Here is a 14,696-nt window from a genome sequence, read left to right as displayed (position 1 = left end):
TTTTCCTACATATTCTCCACCATGCCATTTTCGTTTTCTGTACTATTAATCAGTCTAAGGAGAGCCTGGATTCAAATCCTGAGTCTGTCATTTATTCCATGTGTGACCCTGGGCAAATCATTAAATGTTGCAAACCTGTTTTTTCATCTGTAAAAGTTGTTTTTATAATAGAGCTGGGGTTTTTTTAGTCTAAGGATCACTTAAAAATAGAATACCTCAAAGAGTTTTTATTTATGTGAGTTATAGTCATCAATATTTACCATATTAGGAATTATAAATTTTTATTATTAATATAAAATAGTTTTGACTTTGAAGATTCTCCAAAGGATCTTGGGGACCCTCAGGGGTCCCTGGATCATAGTTTAAGAATTATTGGACTGGATAGTCTCCAGGCATTTCCAGCTCCAAATTTATGATTCTATGAGGAAAGCAAGAAAAGGATCATTAGAGAGACAGAAAGGATATTGTTTTTTCTTTTTTGTTTGCTTTTGGACACTAGTATCTCTAGAGTTTCCCTTATTGTTCCTCCACCAAAAGTTTCAATGTCCGTTCTTTCTTAACATTTGACAGCTGTCATCTACTTTCTTTTTCTATTGGATGCTGCCTCTGGCTCTTGGTTAAATGGAGGGACTAAGCCTTTTTGGGTCCTGTTTGAACTGACACTATTTAGAGACTGCAGTTGGGGGAAAATCATGTAATCTTGGAGTCAAAAAACATTTATACAATTCCAATGGAAGCAGAATAATAGGAGCAAGAAATCCTAAGAGTTATAATCCAGTGTCTCTACTTTTCAGGGACTTAATGATCTAATTGGAGAGATCAGGTATATGCATAAAAAGACAAATATCAATACAAGATTGACGGTAGGAGGGATCCAAGGAAAGAAGAATTCACCTACAGGGGCCACAGGGATTTAGTTAGACGCCAAAAGGCTTTCTCCTTTTCAGTGAAACAGCCCCTCCTCTTTTAATGACTTCCCTTGGCAGGTGGGAGAGTGGAAGTTTGGAGGAATTCTGCTGACAGCCTTCAATGAACATAAATAATGTCCCAGGTGTTCCTACCATGCTCCCTTTCTCAAATTTTTTCCAGAACACTTTTCAGAGAGGGCCAAATTAACCCCATTTCTACTCTGCTGTTTACTACTTGGGTGACCCATATATAATCATTTCCCCTCTGGGTCCTAGTTTATTTATATGTCTATTAAAGGTGAGATAAGTATGAAATATTGTATATATTATCAGAATCTTTTCAATCTATCTGAAGTTTTGCTGATTTTTTTTCTTCATTTTTTTTTCTTTTAAAAACAGTTCTTTTTTTTTATCATATGGGATAGTTTTTTGGGAGGGAATAAGGGAAGGAATACAGGAAGAAATTTAGATGATACAAAACCAAAAAGTAGCAATAAAAGTTTTTTGAAAAAAATAAAAGTATTTTCTTGTGCATCAAGATAATTGTGGAAATATGTATAGAAGACTTGTACATGCTTAACATATATTAAATTACTTCCTGTTTACTGGAGGAAGTAGGAGTAAGGGAGAAAGAAAAATTCAGAACACCTGTTTTTTTGAGGGTGAATGCTATTTTACATATAATTTGAAAATAGTCATTATTTTTAAAAAAAAAAGTAATGATGAGGGACTGATTTATTCCTAAAATTTCTTTTGATTTTAAATCTATGATCCTATGAATTCATTCTTCTTTCTCTCCATGTTTTCATTTGGGTTTGGACTGTGATGTTTGCATAGATGGCTCCAGCTATACGTAATTTCTTTTAATACCTGGACATCTTTGTGACAGCTGCCTTGCTTTATTCCTTCTTCCTCACCATTCTATATCTGAAACCACAATCAGTGTGTAATATAGTACTCCCTCATTGCTCCACTCACTATTCCTAAATCAAAAGACCCATTACTGGCCACCAGGTCCCCATGTTAGAATATAGACTTCTTTAGGTCAAGGATTGTTTCATTTTTGTATTTCTAGGTCCAGAATTAAACATAATACTCAGCCCATAGAAAGCCTTTAATAAGTATACATTCATTCATTCATCCATTTCATTCATTCTTATGTTCACTGCATTGCTTTATAAGCTTGTCCTTCAGAGACTACATGGAGATGGATTCTTAGATTTTGGAGGACTGAGTTCAAATTCTAGATCTGGTACTTACTGGCAGTGATTATAGATTATAGATATAAATTATAGATTTATTGATTTGTCTGAACCTTAGTTTCTTTTATTTAAGTTAATTAATTAATTGATTGATTTGGGGGAGGTTATTCATTTATACTCATTTTTAAAAACCAATTCCATATGAGTCATGTTGGGAGAGAAAAATCAGAACAAAAAGGAAAAAAAAAACGAGAAAAAAATCAGAAAAAAATAAGTGAAAATAATATGTTTCAATCTGCATTAAATTTTTGTAGTTCTCTTTCTGGATGTGGATGACATTTTCCCAAGTTTATCAGAATTTCTTTGGATCACTGAATTGGTGAGAAGAGCCAAGTCTATCATAGTTGATCATCACCCAATCTTGTTGTTGCTATGTACAATGTTTTCCTGGTTCTGCTTGCCTCATTCAGCATCAGTTCATGGAAATCTTTCCAGGGTTTTAAAAAATTAGCCTTGAGCCTCAGTTTCTTCATTAGCAAATAATTTTAATAATGTTGTGACTAAGTATTTCACAAAGTCATTCTGAGAAAGTCCTGTTATCTTAAACTTCAGGGCATCAAAGAGTCATATTTTCCTTTTACTGAATACTCTTTTCATTGATGAAGGTGGAAAAAATCATTACCTAACAATCTTGTGATATGAAACCTTTCTAAATGGGTTTGAGTTGGTATTCTTTCATTAGAGGCAAAAACTTTTGAATGGAAGAGGTGGGAGTGGTTCCAATAGTGCAGTCTACAATCCCAGTGATAATAGAAAAAATGTAGCTTATCCTTTCAGAGGGTTTGGGTTCAAATCTTGCCCATGACATTTGGGCAAGTCAGTTAGCTCATCTTGACTTTATTGATTTCTTCTATAAAATTAAGGAGTTAGACTAGACAGCCTTTAAGGTTCTTTTACAATTTTCCATCAATGAAGCTATAAAGGAGAAGATAACACTTGGAGCTTTGAAGGTTGGAGGGAAAGGGCTCTGAAAGAGTTCTTCTACATTGAGAATACCCCAAGGTTGGCAAGTCATCCTTTGGTTGTCTTTGTTTAAGTCTTTGGAGGATAATGAGATAAAGTACAGAAATGGAAATTGGGAGGATATATATCTGACTCAGAAAGAAGTATCCCACTGTATCAAGCAAATCCATATGATAATACTTTATTTTTACTGCTGATCAGGACCTACACTGATGACTTTTCAGCTTGGTGGAACCTATTAGAGCTTTCATACTTATCACATGGCATTCAAGAATCCAGTGTCACTTATACACCATGTTGAAATAATAGATTTGGACTTTGGTTCAGGTAAATCAGGTACTGTATTAAGTGCTGAGGATATGAAGAAGTGAAAAAATGATCCCTGATCTCTAGAATGTCACAATCTAACAGTGTCCCTTTGGCCAGGGTACCTAGCTTAGAGATTTAGAAGTGGAAACAGGATGTATTCGAGTCAGTTCTAACAAAGAGAGCCAATTTTGAAAATTTTAGTGTGATAATTCATACCTTGTAAGTCAGCAAAAAGAAATCAGGGCTTGATTTATTCTATTGTTGGTTGTCCAGACTTTACAAACTACTAATAATGCAGAATAAATATAAAAGTATGTCTTGCAGACATTTTTCCCTTTGAGAAATATTGTTAAGCATTTACCAGTACACTCCTAGCTGGAAGGAATGTCTTAGATAGTGGTCCTCAAACTTTTTAAATAGGGGGCCAGTTCACTGTCAGACATTCTATTTCCGCTGCCTCAGCCCAGTGGTGGAAGTGTGTATTGCTGATGCAAGTTTAGGCCAAACATCATTTCCGGTCTGATTTTGCCATAACCCCATGGGCCTCATAAACATCCTCAGTGGGCAGCAACTGGCCCACCAGCCATAGTTTGAGGACTCCTGTCTTAGATCATGTGGCTCATCCCTTCTCTTACCCCCTTTCCCCACCTCCTGTTTTATTTGCCCAGGTTCCCTTATGTTGAAATGTCACTTTAAAATTATATTTATATATATATATAAATCCCATCTCCCCGTATGACTATAAGCACTGTGGGGTCAAGGACTGTGTCTCGGCTAAACTCCTTTCTTTCAGAGGCTAATTTGGGCTTATGTCTTGATTCCAGTGTTTAGTGCATTGTTTGCTACATGGAAATTTAATAAATGCTAGCTGACTTGCTGACAGACTTATTACCTATGTGACTCCAGGTAAATCACTTAATCTCTATTTGTTTCAGCACCATGATCTATAAATTATATTTTCCTAATCAACAAAACAATATATTATCATCAACTTCATAATAATAATAATAATATCCATAACTTTTATCCCACAGGGATATTATAAGGATCAAATAAGAGAACATATATACAGCATTTTGGAGACCTTTAAGTGACATGTAAATAATAGATATTAATATTTGTATTTAATCATTGAAGCTAAAACAGTTTTTTGTATACAGTGAGGACTACTAAATAAATGTTTGTTGAGTTATTTATTTGAAATGCTATTGGCTGATCTTTAAGTATTTCCCCTTCTATTTTTATTAATTTTCTATAACTCAAAGATGTGACCAGAGGTGAGGACTTTAATCTTGGAACAGAAAGATTTGAGTATCATAGGATCTTTCCCATCACCTTTCAAATGAGTGAGTTAATTAATGAAAAAGTGTTTATTAAACTTTTAGTACTGGCAAACTCTGGGCTATGTACTGGGGCTACAAACACAAGCAAGAAAGACAGTTTTGACCCTCAAAGAATTTACATCCTTATAGGGAAGAGTGGCTAGGGAGAAGTGTTTTAAAGAAAGAAGTTCCATAGGTAGTGATACTAGAACAGCTGTTTAGTATATATTTTTTCAGAAATGATAGTGTTCATTTGACTATTGTTATCACATCTAGTGTAAAAAAAGTAGAGTCAAAGGACAGGAGGGTTCATTTATGGCAAATGTCATAAGGATGGTCAGGGAGCAGTGAGGTGGGTGTGGATCCCTTAGGCTTATAATGGTGAATACTCTTATGACCAAAGACCCAGAAACCTAAGAGGGAAGCCTGAGTTCTGGATCTGAGGTGAAGGCTGGAGTGCAGGAAAATAACAGCTTGGATGTAGGCATATTCATCTCTTGCTTTGAGATTTCAAGATGGAGGCAAGGATTGCTTTAGTTTTGTTTATTATCCTCAGCTTTAGGATAATGTAACTTCATTCCCTGGTATGCAAATTAAGTGCTTGTAAGCACACACATGCACATAGATACTCACCACTCTCCCATTCCATTCTGTTGGGAGCAATAAGGCCAAAAACTCAATTAATTTCTAAGCAATATCCATCTACTACTTTAGTCAATAACTGACTTTTCATCTCGTTCAGAGTTCTCCATCAGTCACCTCCTGTGGCTTTAATCATTACTTAGCATTTAAGTCTATTCCATTCAGTCCAGTCTGAATGCCCCCATGCTGTCCAGATTTTTTTTAAAGTCTCTAAAAATGCAAACCCAGTATCCAGCCTTACCACTTATTCCTGACACTTCTTTGGTGTTTTCTTTATAGCCTTCTTTTGTGTATTTTTACTTAACATCTTAAAATATATACATAAGCAGTTTTATTGGACTGGCACTTCTTTACACAAAAAGAATAAGAAAAATAAAATCCTCCAATAAATAAAGCATAAAATCCTAGTGCTGGGTAGGTGCCCATCCTTGGGGAATGGATGAATCAATTATGGCATATAAATGTAATGGCATAGTATTGTATTCTAAAAAAGAATGAATAAGAAAGAGTTAAAGTATCTTGTAAAACATATTAACTGATAGAAAACAAAGTAAATAGAACTAAGAAAATTATTACAAAACGATCATAATAATGCAGAGCAAAATTAGACTATATAGATCTTTGAACAATTCATGGTTCAGTTGTGACTTCAAAGGATTGATACCAAAGCATGGCTCCTGGCAAAAGATGCACAAGGCAAACATCTTCAAACATGGCCAATGTGTTGATTTGTTTTGCTTTGTTTTAAAGGAGGGTTCTATGAGAAGAAAAGGGTAATTTAGAAGTGATGTGGATGGAGAAAAGGAAAGGAGAATAAAGAAAATATATAAAAAAAGAAAACATAGTCAAGGAGGACGTGAAACTATAAATAATTTCTCCTCTCATAGCAGGAGACTAGTAGGGTAGAATTTCACACATACACACATGTATTTGTGTATATATGTGCAAATATAAAACACGCATATATAAACATATACATACATATATATATACATATACATACCCACATTATATATATATATATATATATGCATATATAGATAGAAATACATATATACATTTACTTTTTTTTCAGATGAAGTCACTGAATGTTTTTGTTTAACTTTTTCCCCTTTGTACTGAGTGGGTTCAATCCCTGGGGACAGAAGAGAAAATCAGACCTGAAATTAATGCAATGTCAAAACACGTAAAACAAACAAACAAAAATTCTGAGTGTGACTTTCAAAGGTCATTTAATTTATCCCATGACTCCAGCTAAACCACCAAGACAGAGGTGAATTTCTGCAGTTTTTGCATCCCCAGGAACTAAAATTCCATAGGATCATAGAATTTTAAAGCTCAAATAGGCCTTACAGATTTCACAACCTTTCTTCCATTATTGATTTCAGGAGCTTTATAGGTTTGTTTCTTAAGTCAAACCTTAACCCTCTCTGCCACTGTCTCCTTATCATTTACTTTTGCTCTGTCATTAATGGAAGAAAAACAGGATTCAGGACCATTGCTCATATAGGGACCTTTCATAGACATGAAGGTTATTTAGCTGTCCTGTATGTCTCTTCACATAATTATAATAGTTTGAGTTTAAACATCTGCTTTCCAAAGTGCTCTCCTGAGTAATCTCCTTTGACGCTCACAGACAACTGATGAGGTATGAGGGGAGATATAATTACCTCCATTTTACTGAATAGAAAGCTAAGACTTTGAGAAATCAAGTGACTTATCAAAAAGGCTCCATAGGTAACAGGTGGCAGGGACAGGATTTAGGCTCAAGTACACCCCCAAGACAGTATGTTCCTTCCACTATACCTCAGCAGTTTTGTTAGCTCCCTTAACTTTCCTTTCCAGGTTCCATTTATCAGCCCTTTAATCATTTTCATTGCTCTCCTGTGAGCCTCCTCCAAGTTGTCTATTTGAGTTTATTGGTCCTGTCCCTTTGATCTCCATGATAAATCTGAAGGGATTACTCTGTGCTGCCTGAATGAAGTCAGGATTTAGGTGCTTGCCAAGATTTCAACAGAGATCTGCTCCTGGGTGGGAGCTCCATTGAGTTTTCTGTGAGACTGAGCTATTTCCAGTGGTGCTTAGTAAAAGGCTGCTGCAAAGATGTTCTCATCTTTTAACTTGATCCTAGAGACTTTCAGCTAAACCAGGGCTTATTCCACTTGCCACCCCTTTTTGCCCAAGAAATTTTATGTGACCCTAGGTATATAACATAGGTATACAAATCATAATAAATCATAATTTGATGACTCCCACATTTAGTTACAAGACCCCATAGAGGGTCACAAACCACAATTTAAGAAGCTGGGAGATAAAGGATGTACCAAGCAGAAATCTTTTGGTCAAGAAACCATTGATGTTGGTGATGAGGGAAAAGACTGAAAATGTCCTCTGTTGTCCTGTTGGTGTTAACAATGACTCTCTCCTCCCCTTTTGAATGTAATTACTGCCTAACCGTCAAACATATTTGCTAAATTGCTCCTTCTTTAAAAAATAGGACGAGTGCCTCATGTGCAACGTCAAACCGCTAAACTTGCCTGTCCAAACAGTTCTGCATAGTTAGGGCATGCTTACCTATGCATGTTGCTACAGATGCTTCCTGGAGCTAAAGTTTGTAGTCTGAGAATGTCTGGAAAACTCAATAAAGGTAAATTTTCCTTCTAAATCTAGACAGCCTAGTTAACAAAAGATTGGGTATGATATTCTGCTGTGTAATATCTCTCAAAATTGGATTCTTGAGGTACCACCAGGATGAAGTAGTCTAGAGTACTATTCAGAATCAGAGATGCTTGAAATCAGGCTATAAACACAGAGGATACCTACTGGACTTTGGGATTTTTTTCTGGCTGTGTCTTATGTCTGGAACAATCTTCCTTCTCACACCTGGTTTCCATAATTTCCTTCAAGTCCCTGCTTAAATCATACATTTTACAGAATGTCTTTTTCTAATCTCTCCTAATTCTAGCATCTTTCTGTTGTTTTCTTCCTATTTATTCTTCTTAGTATATAGATGTATGCATATTATCTCCCCCATCAAATTTTGAGGATGGGAATTATTTTTCCTTTTCTATCCCTAAGGCTTAGCACAGTGCCTGGCACATAGTGGGTGCTTAATAAATGTTTATTGATTTTGTTTATTGTTTATTGATCAATATTGATATTGAGTATACAATAGGTATAAAGGGCCTAGCCTTTGGAGGAAAAAAATGCAGTGGATTGGATAGTTGGTGGTATATTCTAATAGAAATCTCATTTGGGGGTTTGCCATTTCCTTTGCCAGTTCATTTTACAGATGAGAAAACTGAGGCAAAAGGGTGACTTGTCCAGGTCCACACAGCTACTAAGGGTCTGCGGCCAGACATGAATTCAGGAAGATGACTCTTCCTGACTCCAGATCTGGCACTTTAATCTATTATGCTAATTGTCCTTGTATCTTTTCCTGCCATGTAATCCTTGTGAGAAAATAGAATATTGGACAGTCACTTGTGTGCAAATGTAGTAACATCAATTCTGGTCCCAAATGTCCCAGCTAGCTGCATTATTTTGGGGAAGTTTCATAATATCACTGCAATCCAGTAGCTTAATTTCCTATCTTTATGGATAGGATCAAAAGAAACGACTGGGTGTGGAAGAGCTTTGAAAAGTACAGTGCTGCAAAGATGAAGAGATTATTAAATTGCTTAACACTGAGGGGCTTCAATTTCTCAATTAGTCATGAGGAGTTAAGAATCTAACTTCTTATATTTTGCAAAGTAGAATTAGTGAGATGGTAGTTGTGAAAGCACAGTGGGACTTCACCTTCTTGTTCTTTTTGAAAAAAAAAAGTTATTCCCAAGTCAAAGGTAGTAATATGTGTCTTTGACATGTGCAAAAATAAGCATTAAATAAATAATATAACCACCATTGAGATAAATGGAGTATAATAGGACTCATGTGATTATAGACAATAAGAAACTCATTGATTCATTCATTTATGTAAGGCAGACAAGTATAGCAGTAATACATTGAACTTGGAAGTAAAATATCATAAATTTGAATTCTGCATCAGCTACACATTAGATTTGTGACAGTGGATAAGTTAATTTATCTCTCTTGAACTCAGTTTTTCTGTCAATAAAATAGGGATGGTAATAGCACCTATCTCACAGGGTTGTTGTAAAGATTAAGTAATAGAATATATTTGAATGTATTTTATGGACTTAAAAATTTACATGAATGTCAACTATTCATTTATTCAAACATCCAGTTAACAAATGTTGATTTAACACCTACTATGTACAAGATGTTGTTCTAGGCACTAAAGTTAAAATACACTCAATAGACTGGAAAGTTCCTTGTAATCATCCAGAGCTAATTGGAGCTCCAGGCCAGTGCCTTCAATCCTTTTGGCTGGGAGATGCCTCTGTCAGCCATGAAAGAAATTTCAATATTTTATTGAAAGCATTTTGAAGACGGAATTTTTTTTGCCAGTGCCAGCATAATTTAACTGTGATTTAATAGCTTTTTTCATTTACTTGTTAAATTATGTCTCCCTGTCACCCACCCTTTGGGTTTTCCCGCCTTTTCATCCTACTACCTCCTATTATTTATTAATGTCCCATAATATTTGATGGAGACAGTCAGGCAGGCAGGCAGGTGGGCAGACAGAGAGCAGTTATCCCACAATGATTTAGACAGCTTCTGACTTGGAAACAACAAGAGCAGGAACATATGGCCTGAGAGTCTTACTATGCTCACCTTATTGGAGCAAGATTTTGGGGACCAGAGCTGTCACCTAAACCATCCTGTCCTTCACTTCTTTGAACATTTCCTCTCCTTCCCTGAGCAAATGTAATCTGGTTGGCATAAGATGTAATCCACAGGCTATATTTTTTCAAGTACTTTGCTGGAATGAGCAATGTTTCCAGAGCATTGGTGGGCCCACAAGAGGAATGGAGAAGAAATCTGGCTTTCTGTGTGATAAAGTAGCTAAAAGGGACAAACCTCAGCTACTTGGAGTCTCGGTGGACTAAGTTCTCAGAAGGCACTCTGGAATGTTCCCTTCCATCCCCTAAGTTTCTTTATTAGACACTGGGAAGGTGAAGTTTACAATGTTCATTTCTGGATAGTGTTAAGAAGGATATTAGAAGTGAAGTCAGAGGACATTGGTCCAATCCCAACCCTAATCTGAAACTCAGTCCTGCTACTTGCCATCTGTTCAACTTTGAAGCAGTCCTTCAACTTTGTACCTCTGTTAACTCACTTATAAAATAAAACAATTGGATTTGTTGACCTCTGAAGACTATTCCAGCTCTACTGTAATGATCTTATCATCATGTGATTCAATTAAATTCAATTAAATTCAATTTTCATTTTAGCTGAGTGACCCTGGGCAAGTCAATTAACTTTTTTTTAAGCCTCAGTTTTCTCATTTGTAAAGTGAGGGCAATTCTCTCACAGGGTTGTTGTGAGACTATGAGATAATACATGTAAAACATGTGAAACCATAAATTACCACATAAATGTAATCTGTTTGTTATTATTAGTCAACAAACATTAATTATCAACTACCTTCCAGGTATTGTCCTAGGCTTTGAGGTTACCAAGACAAAAAACAAAACCAAAAACTAGTTCCTGTCCTTAAGGAGTTTATATTATACTATATCATTTATTTATAGCTGGACTGGAACTTGGAGGTTATCAGATACAACCATGTCATAGCAAAGGTATAGAAAGTGCAGCTCAGAGGGATTGAGTCATTTGCTTAGGGCCACATAGCAGGGTAAGGATTTGGAATCAGGAAGATCTAGTTAAAATTCTGACACAGATAATTTAGTAACTGTGTAACCCTGGCTAAGTATTTTTTTTAAATTTCTGTCTGACTCTCTGTAAAATGGGAATAATGCTAACATCTACCTACCTCCCAGGATTGTTGTGAGGATAAGAGATAATATTTGTAAAGCACTTTGCAAAACAAAGCATTTTAAAGTGCAAGCTATTATTATTATTATTATTATTATTTAATATTATTCAGGCTAGTTCATTTTTCCCTTGCCTTATACTATTCCATTTACACTCAGGATTTATAGAAAATAGAATAAACAAAAATTGGTATTATGACAGTTTCTCTGTTTGCAAAAATGCTTGATGGCAGAATCAGTGTTTAATATTATTTGTGTTTTTTCCCCTGGACTTCTTTTCCCCAAAAGGCTGATAATATGTAGGACGGGAGATGTATGCTATAGGCAAAAGTAGACTGGAAATAAAAAGACTTGAGGTGACAGCCACTAATTTTCTATGCAACTTTGTTCCAGTGATTTATAATGTTTGCAGCAGTTTCTTCATCTCTGAAACACAGAAGTGGGACAGCAAGCAGTCTCTAAAGTTCCTTCTAGCACATTCTACAATTGAACCTTTATCTCCTTTTGGTTTCATTATTTTTTTTTACCAGTTCATTACATATTTGAAACCTGGCTGCTATATTTGATTCTTTTCTAACCTTCCCCTCTTCCCTAGCTTTAGAGTTGGCTAGACCAGTCAGTGCATAGAGTGCAGAGCTAGAGTCAGGAAGATCTGAGTTCAAATATGACTTCAGAGTTATTGGCTATGTTACTCTGGAGAAGTCATTTAACCTTTGCCTTTATTTTCTTGACTATAAAATGGGGATAATTATACCACCTACCTCCCGGGGTTGTGAGGACAAAATGAGATAATATCTGTAGGATGATTTATTAGCACAATAAAGTAGGTGCTTACTAAATGCTTGTTCTCTTCTTGCCTCCCCTTTCATATCTTCTAGTTAATTGCTTAGTTGATTTCAACTGCATCTGTCCCTTCCCCTCTATTCCCTCTTTCCTCATTGTTACTTACCTGGAGCATCACATCTGCCTCTTAAGAGATCCTGCCATCTCTTTTCATTTGAATTCCCCCATGTCCCACTCCTCACCCTCCAATCCATCCAGAAAAAGGATCTGATGTATAGAGCTGTCCCAATTCCTCTTCTACTAAAAAATCTCCAGTGGGATCTTTCTGAGTGAAGTTCTAACTCATTTGTCAGGAAGTCAAGGACCTTCACAGTCTGATATCAACTCACCATTTTTTCCCTATTTTTTGGAATTATTATTTTTTTATCATTATAACTTTTTATTGACAGAACATATGCATGGATAATTATTTACAACATTATCCTTTGCACTCACTTCTGTTCCAACTTTTTCCTTCCTTCCCTCCACCCCCTCCCCTAGATAGCAGGCAGTCTTATACATGTTAAATATGTTATAGTATATCCTAGATACAATATATGTGTGTAGAATTGAACAGTTCTTGTGTTGCACAAGAAGAATTGGATCCAGAAGGTAAAAATAATCTGGGAAGAAAAACAAAAATGCAAACAGTTCACACTCATTTCCCAGTGTACCTTCTTTGGGTGTAGCTGATTCTGTCCGTCATTGATCAATTGCAACTGAATTAGATCTTCTCTTTGTTAAAGATATCCACTTCCATCAGAATACATCCTCATACAGTATCATTATTGAAGTGTATAATGATCCCCTAGTTCTGCTCGTTTCACTCAGCATCAGTTCATGTAAGTCTCTCCAAGCCTCTCTGTATTCCTCCTGTTGGTAATTTCTCACAGAACAATAATATTCCATAACATTCATATACCATAATTTACCCAACCATTCTCCAATTGATGGACATCCATTAATTTTCCAGTTTCTAGCCACTATGAAAAGGGCTGCCACAAACATTTTGGCACATACAGGTCCCTTTCCCTTTTTTTAGTATTTCCTTGGGATATAAGCCCAGTAGTAACACTGCTGGATGAAAGGATATGCACATTTTGATAACTATTTGGGCATAATTCCAGATTGCTCTCCAGATTGGTTGGATTCTTTCACAACTCCACCAACAATGCATCAGTGTCCCAGTTTTCCCACATCCCCTCTAACATTCATCATTATTTTTTCCTGTCATCTTATCCAATCTGACAGGTGTGTAGTGGTTTCTCAGAGTTGTCTTAATTTGCATTTCTCTGATCAATAGTGATTTGGAACACCCTTTCATATGAGTAGAAATAGTTTCAATTTCATCATCTGAAAATTGTCTGTTCATATCCTTTGACCATTTATCAATTGGAGAATGGATTGATTTCTTATAAATTAGAGTCAATTCTCTATATATTTTGGAAATGAGGCCTTTATCAGAACCTTTAAGCGTAAAAATGTTTTCCCAGTTTGTTGCTTCCCTTCTAATTTTGCTTGCATTAGTTTTGTTTGTACAAAGGCTTTTTTAATTTGATGTAATCAAAATTTTCTATTTTGTGATCATTTATGATCTCTAGTTCTTTGGTCACAAATTCCTTCCTCCTCCACAAGTCTGAAAAGGTATACTATTCTATGTTCCTCTAATTTATTTATGATCTCATTCTTTATGTCTAAATCATGGACCCATTTTGATCTTATCTTGGTGTATGGTGTTATGTGTGGGTCCATGCCTAGATCAATTCACCTTCTTAACCTTTCCTCATATCACTGCTCTCCAAACACTCTGTTTTCAATGAACCCTGCATTTTCACATTGCCAGGACTCTTCCTGTTCTTCTTGTTCACTTCTGAAATTCAGAATTAAAACAACTTTTTCCATGAAGTTTTCCTTGCCTAACAACTCCTCCTTTGAATCTCATTTGGTACTTGCCAAGACTTCTCCTAAAGTCCAAGACTTGGATTATAATATTCTTTGTACATGTTTTATCCCCTTCTAGACCATGGGTTCTTAACTTTTTTGGAGTCATGGAACATATTTGCCCATCTGGTGAAGCCTATGAATCCCTTTATAAAAACATTTTTAAATGTAGAAAACACACAGGATTACAAAGAAAAATGTTGGAAAATTTATCAAATATGTTTTTAAGTTTCTGGATCCCAGGTTAAGAACACTTGTACAGAATTATTAATGTTGTAATTCCCTTAGCACATTATGAATACTCCTTGTCCTATGATTTCCTTGGTCTAGAGAATATGTAGTGAGAAAACTCAGTTTAGTCATAGTACATTATCTGATAATACAGAGAAATTATATCACTTGCCCAATGTCACACAGCCAGTAGGAATCAGATGCAGGATTTAAATTCAGGTTTTCCTGACTCTAAAGGCACTTTTCCACCTCCTATGCCAAACTGTCTCTTGCTATGTACATAGTAGGAGCTTAATCTCTATGGACTGAATGACTGATGGTATAGCTAGTGTCTTGCATTCTATAAACCCTTGATACATTTTTAATGAGTTCATTTGCATGAATAATTTAAAGGCT

Source organism: Sminthopsis crassicaudata, chromosome 5 (assembly GCF_048593235.1).
Source record: "Sminthopsis crassicaudata isolate SCR6 chromosome 5, ASM4859323v1, whole genome shotgun sequence".
Taxonomy (NCBI): Eukaryota; Metazoa; Chordata; class Mammalia; order Dasyuromorphia; family Dasyuridae; genus Sminthopsis; species Sminthopsis crassicaudata.
This window is presented reverse-complemented; position numbering follows the sequence as displayed.